Source organism: Leptonychotes weddellii, chromosome 1, assembly GCF_054177405.1.
Source record: "Leptonychotes weddellii isolate Sample4059 chromosome 1, ASM5417740v2, whole genome shotgun sequence".
NCBI lineage: Eukaryota > Metazoa > Chordata > Mammalia > Carnivora > Phocidae > Leptonychotes > Leptonychotes weddellii.
Genome location: NC_138369.1, coordinates 124,328,903 through 124,338,688, shown reverse-complemented (window position 1 = coordinate 124,338,688; position 9,786 = coordinate 124,328,903). Strand labels below are relative to the sequence as shown.

The window sequence follows — 9,786 nt, the reverse complement described above, 5'->3', positions numbered from 1 at the left end:
TAAAAAAAAATGATTTCATATTGTTGGCATATCTTTTTTTTTTTTAAGTAGCTCTCTCATTCAATCAAAGATAAACTACAGTTGTCATGTTTTTCTTCCTCATTTTTTATCATGTTAAAAACAGGTTACAAAGTGTGAAATGGTCCAATTTTATAAGCCTTTCCATGCGGATTTCCTTTAACTATTTTTATGTACATTTTACAAACCAGGTTATTATAAATGGCACAGGATGATGGGCATTTATAATATTGATGATTATGTTTGAGGCATATATTTTTGTGCTTGGGTGTATATAGGAAAAAAGTCGTAATGTATCATCTTACAGATAACCACATCCTGATTATTTGGGTAGGGAGATGTAAAAATAAATGCTGAGTTTAAATACACACATTTAATGGTTTAAACCCATGCTTGGAGCCAGTTAACCAAAAGGCCAAGTTCCCAAATATGGCAGTTGGTACACTAATGAAAACAAACACCCTGGCACCTGCCACACAAAAGACATTTGATTAACTCGTAGAAACTTGATTGCCACAAAATTAGAAACAGACGAAATTATAGGGAGGGAAGGAAAAGAGTAGGTTTAGCTCCATTTCCCTATTTTGTTGATAGTGGATAAATATAGCCTATGATTTAAAATCTAGTTGGCCCCATGTACACTCCAAATCATAGAAAGAATGCTGAAGGATGTTCATTGTAGGGATACACCAGAGTGGAGATGTTTGCAATGTTTTCAGGACATCAGTAATTTGGATTGAGTGATTTTTGAATAATATTCCTCTGGCTAGTGAGGAGCTTCAAAAGAGACAGTGAGCGTGGGATCTGCCTTACAAAATTTGGTGCTTACTTCATTCATTGTCAGCCAATTGGTCTACTATGTTCTTGCATTTTCACATTTTAAATAATACCGCTGAATAAACAAACATTCACATTGTGTAACTTCTCAACCTTTGTTTTAAAGACTTTTCCACATGTCAGAATTATATCCTAAAGGGATCCTTCAAACTTAGCTGGAGTGGCAATGGAGGGAGCAAGATGGGGTGGGGGGAGAAGGGGGTAAAGTTTTGTCATTTAAGTTTGGGAAGCAACATATATTTTATATTCCCTAAAGGAACATTGAGCGTGCATTTTGACATATTAAAGGCTCTGAACATACAGTAGCAAAGAAATTATTTAATTATATTTAGGCTAGAATTAAATGAGCATTCTGTTAAAATGAGGAAAGATGTTTCATTGTTGAGAATCAGTGAGGTAATGAGTCATTGTTATTATTAAAAAAAAAAACAAAACAACTCTCCTGTGGGCTGGGATGGAAAAAAAGAAAAGATCGAGAACCACAGATCTAAAAGAGAAAGCAAACAGGAATGAGGGGAGGTGTTAGAGTGAGAGGTTAAGCTGAAAAGAAAAACAATGTGAGCCAATATCTGATCATAAGCATTTTTTAAATCACACTTTTAAACTATCTATTTTGAGGGCTGGTGTTGAAAAAAACACACTACTTTGGTGATTAAGGAAATTTCTCTTCAACCTGAGACTTTATCATTAATGTCTGACTTATGGATAGTAGATCTATTAGAGTCTCAAGAGTACTGAGTTTGGGTGTGAACCTTGGTAACTTTGGGAATTTTTAATTTACCCTAGTTACTTGATTGGAAATACTCAAAGTAGACTTTACTGCACCCTTATTTTCAACAAAAGCTAAAAACAAAGAGCTTAAAGATAATGGATAAAGAACTTACAAACTAATTAAACTTTTATATTTTTTTAAGTGAGATTTAATAAGACATGTTGTAAAGGGTCCCTAGTTCTGACACTATGAAATGACTGTGTGCGCCTACCCACCGCACTGCTCACTGTCTTCTTAGAAAGCGATGGTGGGCTTCTAAGCAATTGGTGAGTCAGCTTGGCCCTGAGTAAGTCTGTAAAACAGAGTAAGTTCAGTGTGCCCTGTACCCTGCTCCATAAGTTATAGTCACCCAGGTCCTTTTGTTAACAAAGGAAGGCTTCAGGAAGAGTTGATAACAGAGTGGCTATCATTTTTTATTTCAAAACAGGACCTAAAAGGGACAATGCTTAACACAAAGTCTGTGTGGCTCACTGGAACAGAAAAAGACCTGCTCCAGGTCTGGGGAGACTCAGTCCCTGCCTTGGCTTGACCATATCGCTTGGACAAACCCTTTCCTCTCTAGTCCGAGTGAAATGGGCTTGGTCTAAATGAACACTAATGTTGCTTGTAGCTTTTTAAAAGTCTGTTGGCTTTTTAAAAGTCTGTTGGCTCTTTTCTGGTGTAAGTGCAGACATCGTAGGTAATGATAATAGTTGGTGCAGGTTTAGCTAGTAAGGCCTTTCTGCTGTCCCTCAAATCAGCCAGTCTGTGCATAAGATTGCATCTAGGTTTGGACATAAACACATTCCTCTTGAATTTAAAACATTTCCAGCTGGAAAAGGAGGGCCTCCAAATCTTTCATTTTAAGATGTCATTTATAGTAAGAGATCTCATTTTATGTGTGTATTTTAAAAGAAAAAAATGCTACGATTTATACTTGACATGCTATCAAGTATAAGACTCATTCCAATTTCCAAGATGTTAAAATGTGCATCAGAATGGACGAAATATGGTTATTTCAAATGCTTACTTGTTTTTTTTTACTTTGTTTTTTTTGTCATGCTTAAGTCATTATGCTCAGTATTTTAAAAATATAACTCTTTTAGTCAATAAATAGGTATTCAACAACATCAGGAAAATATTTCTGCAATGGTGAGGAAAAAGCTCAGAATTAGATTTGAAGGATAGAGAAAAGTGTCTTTGCCGTGCTATTTATTGGTTTGGTGAACCTGAACAAGATGCTTAAGTTATCAAAATTGTCTAATAAAACTCACTTTATGAATTTACAGCATTTCAATTTTAGTTAATTGAAAGTTATTTAATTAATTTACAAGTAGCCTAAACATTATGGATTTGGTTTAGGATTACCAAATAAGAGCAATAAGTGTATTTAATCTTTTTTTTTTTAAGATTATTTATTTATTTATTTGACAGAGAGAGAGAGACAGCAAGAGAGGGAACACAACCAGGGGGGAGTGGGAGAGGGAGAAGCAGACTCCCCGCTGAGCAGGGAGCCCGATGCGGGACTCGATCCCAGGACCCTGGGATCATGACCTGAGCTGAAGGCAGACGCTTAACGACTGAGCCATCCAGGCGCCCCGTGTATTTAATCTTATATTTAATATTATTTACTGAAAATGTATAAAGATATAATTATTTATGAAAAAAACACACCCTATCATTTTTATTCTTATTTTATGATAGGTAAAAACTTTTCAATGGGAACTTTAAATTGTACATGAAAAGTTTTGTAACCTATAAGATACTGTGAAAAGATTAATTACATGGTATCAAGGGGATTATAATTGAGCTGAAGGCAGATCTTTGAAGCCAAATCCTTCCAGGGAACATAAAGCTTATACTCAACAACTAGATAGGGAACTGAAAATTTGGGGGCATTGATAAAGACAATCTGCAACACTTATTTTAAACAATCAAGAGCTGCAACATTTATGTTAAACAACCAAGAGATATATTACAGTTTGGCATTATACAGATAATTTTGATATTTCAACGAGTGGCAATATTTGAACAGAGTGGTAAAAAGGTTGCTACTAGTTTTCTTTGAAGAGTGAAGTAGCCAGGTCTGCTGGAAGGCAGAGACTCGGACCAGTTGAGTTTGGGGTCTCTTCCTTCCTGGAGCTTTAATTCCCCTGCCTCTGGTGAATTTGGCCTCACAAACAAGAGAACTCAGTGCAGCTGCGGCACTTAGAACTTTAGGAGTGGGGAATTGCTTTCGGATCCTCATAAATAAAAGACTTAAAATCACTGAAGATTTTCACCCCAAAGCAGTTTGAATTACAAGTTGTAGCTTCTGTCAATTAATATATATATGTCATCTATGTCATCCTCACAAAAATACATCAGAGAAAAATGCTTGTGTTGCTGAGACATTTATTTGAAATTCTCTTTGTAAAATTTGTTATTTTCAGTAAATTGTGTGGTGGGTATTTTGCTTTATGTTTTGAGTATGATTCTAAAAGAAAGGTGCAAATTGAGACAGCAGTTTAACATTTCCCATTTTTTTTGTTTTAATTAAAATATCGGGAACATGTTCTTTCTCATTTCTCATTGCTCTTCAGTCAGCAATAGTACGTTTTCCAAAATCACAGAGCCAGTTAGAAGAGCCAGAAAAACAACTTGATTTTCAGACTCTCAGTCTCATGCTCCTTCAAGTATAACTGATTTGTAAAAGTCCAAAACATTTTTCCGTCTCCAAAACAAACTGCTCATAAAGTAAAATGTTTAAGAATGACGTGTTCTTCATGTGGCAAGCACCTGCTTTTTTAAAGGACTTTCCCTGAATGCTATGAATCAGGAAGAATGAACTTACTTCTATACATGTGTTAATTGATTTTATTCTATTTGGCACCCTTTTCATTCTATTTTAGACACTATTGCCTTCGAAAATTTCAAAAATTTTGTTGTTAAATCTCTTTTTTGCTTAGTTGGAATTTTCAATCATACTACTAGTCTCTTTGTTGCAAAAATTTAAGAAGGAAATCTACAATGACACTGTAAAGGAAAATTGCATTACTAAAAAGCCCAGGTAAATATATTTAACAAAGTATTTAGAGTCAACATGATGTGCTGAATGAATGAATATATGAATGAAGCAGCCTTATGTGGGAGGTAAATAGGAATGCCGAGCAGATATTAACATTCCAGCTTTATTGATATGGAAACCAAGGCTTAGAGAAGGGAAGAGATTTGCCCAAGTTGGACAACCGCAGTGATATGTGATAAAGTTCATGCCAGAATCCCAGTAAGTCCATTAATGTTTCACATTTCAGATTCTCATTCTAATGAAAGCAACATGAATCAATATTCTCCGATAATTATCCCAGTAGAGTTAAAGAGTTCTCCTTATTAAACATTAATTTGTGCTTAGATCCCTGAATTTATGCAAGTTTCTTGAAATAAAACGATGTCACCTGGAAATAGAAAAAAACTTTGGTGTATGATTGTATACAATTCTGGTAAGGGGATTTGTGGTTTAATTCTAATGCTTTCTAATGAGAAAAACAAGAATCTTTAAAATTATGGATAGGGAAAAGCTGGTAGCATTGTGCATAAATGTGCTGCTTGGCCATTTGAAACATGGAGAATTTTCATCTGGCATAAAAAGGATTTCAAAGGATAAATGCAATTACAGACGGCACAGATAAACCTCAGGATATTGTGGAATGTTACCACCTCCTTTACCTTTTACCCCATTTTGTGCCTACATATCATATTTAATAAGAATATTAACTTATATGTTAATTACATTAAACTAGCCAATATAATCAAATAAAAAATACTGTCTAAAATGTACATGAAAGGCCAAAACTACGAATTTTATCATACTCAAAAGGATGCACTTATTAGGCAGATACTATATATCAAGCACCAGGAATATAAAAGTGAGTAAGACACCCTCCCTGTCCTCCAGTTGCTCACAGCCTGGTCAACGTGGAGACCGCTCAACCACTTGCCCTGCCCCGGGATTTCTTACTGCAACACCAGAATCTTCCTGGAATGCTTCTATTTCTTTCAAGTACAATTGTTGTAAGTAACCATTTTTAAACATTTGCATAGTACATTATTATTTTGAAATTAATTTATCTCCTTTTATCACCACATCAATCATGCTAGATCTACATGAAAAATATTATAATTGTTCTTTTTAAAAATAAATGTACTGAGATAAGCTGAGTTACTTTAGAATACTGGTATCCTAACTCCCTGTACTGCATGTATACTTTTTTTTTTTTAAGATTTTATTTTTATTTGTCAGAAAGAGAGAGTGCAGAAGCAGAGGGAGGGGCAGGCAGAGGGAGAAGCAGGATCCCCGCTGAGCAGGGAACCTGATGCGGGGCTCAATTCCAAGACCCTGGGATCATGATCTGAGCCCTAGGCAGACACTCAACCAACTGAGCCACCCACGCGTCCCACATGTATACTCTCTAATACAACGAAGTCAATTACTAGAAAGAGGTCAGTCTTTAGGTTATACAGATATGGATATGACTCTTGACTGGGCATGCTACCTAGCCTCTCCGTTTTAGTATTTTCATCAGGAATATGGGGCAAAGATTTACTTTGTGGTTTGTTATAAGGATTATGAATAATACAAGTGACTAACACAAATTAATTATGCAAATAATAGCTATCATTCTCCTGATATTTCCTTCTAAATCTGGCAACTTAACAAAATATGTCATATTACTTTTTTATGTTATGAAAAATATTTTTTTATCCTTGTTCATTTTAAGGAACAAAATCACTTGAAATCTAGAATTATGACAAAGTGATAGAAAATAAATTATAATAAAATAATATTGAGTGAGGGAAGACATCTCACCAGAGTTACAAGTGGCAACCACTCCAACATTTGGTGTTACAGTATATTATGCATTATCATTAATTTCAGCCATAATATTTCTATAAAATATTACTATGAAAATATTAACATACACCAGAATATCATAACGGGAAGAAAACAAAGGGAATTAATCTCAGTTATACTCAAAACATAATTATTCAAGTCTAATTCTAGTAATAAAAGTGAATTTTTAATTGAATTTTAATATAATTTTATATGATACATATTATATTTTTTAGTTCATAAGATACCTTTATTGATTGTTTTTTAAAAAATTTTCTATGTTGTTAGGATCATGATTTTCACAGAGTTTTTGTGATATTGACAGTATAGCGTGGCATAATCAGCTGTGCCACGAAAGCAGAACCACCATGGGCATTATGGGAATGAAGGATCTCGTCACTGGAACTAGACCTTACACAGCATCAGAAGAGCTGGGAAGGGATGGACTATAGAGAAGGCAGAGGAAGAGAGCATGCCTCATGGAGCCCTGGTGTGGATAGAAAAGTCAGAGCTTACAGGGAAATGCAACCACCAAAGTGGTCCCATGGGAACCACAGCTCTGACTTGGTGGGTCAACAGCCAAGTTGCCATTGGTGGCATGGGTGATATTTTAAAAGTGCATTTTCTTAGGGGCGCCTGGGTGGCTCAGTCGGTTAAGCGTTTGCCTTCGGCTTAGGTCATGATCCCAGGGTCCTGGGATGGAGCCCCACATCGGGCTCCCTGCTCTGCAGGGAGTCTGCTTCTCCCTCTGCCTGCATCTTCCCTTGCTTGTGTGTGCACTCTCTGTCAAATATAAATAAAATCTTAAAAAATAAATAAATAAAATTGCATTTTCCACATGGCTACAGCCTTATGTGTCATGGGAACATAGAATTTTAGAAAGGGAGGGGATGTTCATTGGAAACTGTCAAATTTAACACTCTCAACAGATGGAGAGAGTGAGGCTCAGAGACAGTTAAGCTGGCCAAGGGGATGGAGATGAAGGAGAGATTTAAGAAGGACAAAGAAGAGGAGGGAGCAGGGTGAGGCATGGTGGAGGAACTGTTCCTGTGGGAGCAGCCTAGTGCTGAGGCCTGAGCTGGTGGGACATTGATAATGGTAAGGCTGGGCAACAGCCAGTTCAAGCCAACCAAGGCACCGGGCAATTACTGGCAGGTGATCCTAACCACTGCTCTGGAGAGGTACCCTGAGAACTATCTGGCAAAGAAGAGGGAGGGCTCAGTTAAAAGAGACCTCTAAATCAGAGACATCTCAAGTACAGGGGAGTTGGCCTGTGTAGAGAGGTGCCCAGGGCTAGGAGGGAACTTGGGGCTCATCTTTTATTACCTCCCGGTCTCCAGGGGAGAATGAAGCCCCCGGAAGGCTGAGTGAAAGGTGCTGAAGTCAGGACTGGGATTAGAAGTCTGGTTTCCTGACCCCAAAACTTGTGTTCCTCTGAGGGTGCCAAAGTCTCTAAGCAAAGGTTGTCTGGTAGGTAGGGATGTCAGTAGATGAAATATAGGCAAGAAGATTAAATTAGGTGATATGTAAAGATTAACCCCAAGATAGTGTGAAACCGAGTCTTCATTCTCTAATATAGGAAAACTGGCTGATGTGGGAACTTCCCTTGCTCATTCTCCCACTCAGTATCCCTGGTACTTCCAGTTCTTTTGTCTCTTTCCATAATAACAGGATATTATTGAGCCCTACTCTGTGCTTAAGATTTGCCTGAAGTTATAAACTACATAGCGACAGAGTTGGGACAATATTTTGGGACCGCTTACTTTGCGTTCTATTCCTTTGGTACAAGTTCAATTAGTCTAATTTTATTAATCAAAGGTTCAAATCATTGAAAGTATTTGAATAAGAAGTTAAAATTGTAGTCTTGAGGACCCTAAATCTAGTCTACTAAACATATCTGCTTCTCTACTGTCCATGACTCATTATATAGGAATCAATTCAAAACTCTGAGAAATAAGGGAGAGAAACAAATGTCAACTTTAAATACCTTATTGAGCGACACCACAGTGCAATTCATTTACAAAGAGGAGACTTGAATTCATACCCATGGGAGGGTTTCCTTAGAAAAATTCTGGGAGAGTGCTGAAGACCAGTACCAAAGTAAAGAGAACACACACCGTGCCTGATGTTTTCGGGGAGACTTATCCATTTTATAGCTTACATGGGCATTAAAATTATCATAAATTATTGTTAAAATTATTTAATTTCTAGAAAGATAACTTAGAAACAAATAACTATCACATTCTTAAACCTATAGCAGTTATCATTATAATTTGAAGGACCAATATTTTGCATTTGTAAAACTGAATTTACTGAGTGTACATTATTCCCATGGATCAAAACCTGAAGCAAAGTTTTAAATTTGTTCTTAAACATAATTCAAATGTATGTTTCAAATTAACTCTTAATTCAATCATTTAATGGCAAGAGCACTTCAAATACTAAAGAATACAAAAATACAAAATAGTGATTTAAGTCTACTTTAAACTGTTATTAATATCATACTGGTATATTTGAGTTTTACAAGAAAAAACAGAGGATACTCTAGGTTCGATGAATATAGAATACTGACTTTAGAATTTGATTAATTTAGGGATATTTCTTAAGCTCCAACTTTGATAGAAATAAAGATAAGAGAAAACCTTTCTTTTCTACCTAGGCTTTTAAAAGTAGACCACTTTTATACACTTAAACATTTACTAAATTGGACATCTTTGATGAAAGCAAAATTAATACTAGTAACATACACAGAGAATCATCATCTTGAATTGTCTCTCTCTTTGTTTTGAAATGGGAAACAAAAGCAACAAATTAATAAATATGAAATGTCTGAACAATTAGCCCCACCTTAATTTTGTATTGCAAAAATATCTTCTTAGATTTTCTACTCATTTTAGAGAGGGAAATATCACCAAAAAACGTTCAAAATCAAGATATAATCAAAACATTTAAGAAGTATGTGAAAATAAAAAAAAAGTAGCTCAAAGGAAAAAAACTCTAAATTTTTCTCATAGCTTTTGTATTTAACTTACCTTGTGAAAAATCAGGAGATTCTAACTTTAGAGTCCTGTCTGTGCAGTTTCTCCCAAACTGAGCCCCGATGGTGAGTTTTCTCTCTGAGTTTTTATAGTCTCAGTTATACACCCCTTACTCCAATCCCTGCCTTTGCTTTCTCTTACATCATCTCTAGATTTTCCACTGAACATTTTCCCAAGCCTCTCTTCCATCTCTCCCCCCCCACTCTCTCTTATTCTCTTTCTCTCAGTCTTTCTCTTTCCCTCTCCTACTCTTCTCCATATTTATTTTATCT

General features: G+C 35.9%; 1 protein-coding gene across 1 annotated transcript in view; it reads right to left on the bottom strand.

Annotated features, from left to right (window-relative positions):
- OSTN (osteocrin) overlaps window positions 1-9,567 on the bottom strand; it is a 48,061-nt gene extending 38,494 nt beyond the window's left edge. Inside the window, exon 1 of the mRNA XM_006738025.3 lies at window positions 9,509-9,567. The gene's annotated coding sequence lies outside the window, so the exon portion shown is untranslated. The remainder of the gene's footprint in view (window positions 1-9,508) is intronic.
- Window positions 9,568-9,786: the final 219 nt, after the last annotated feature.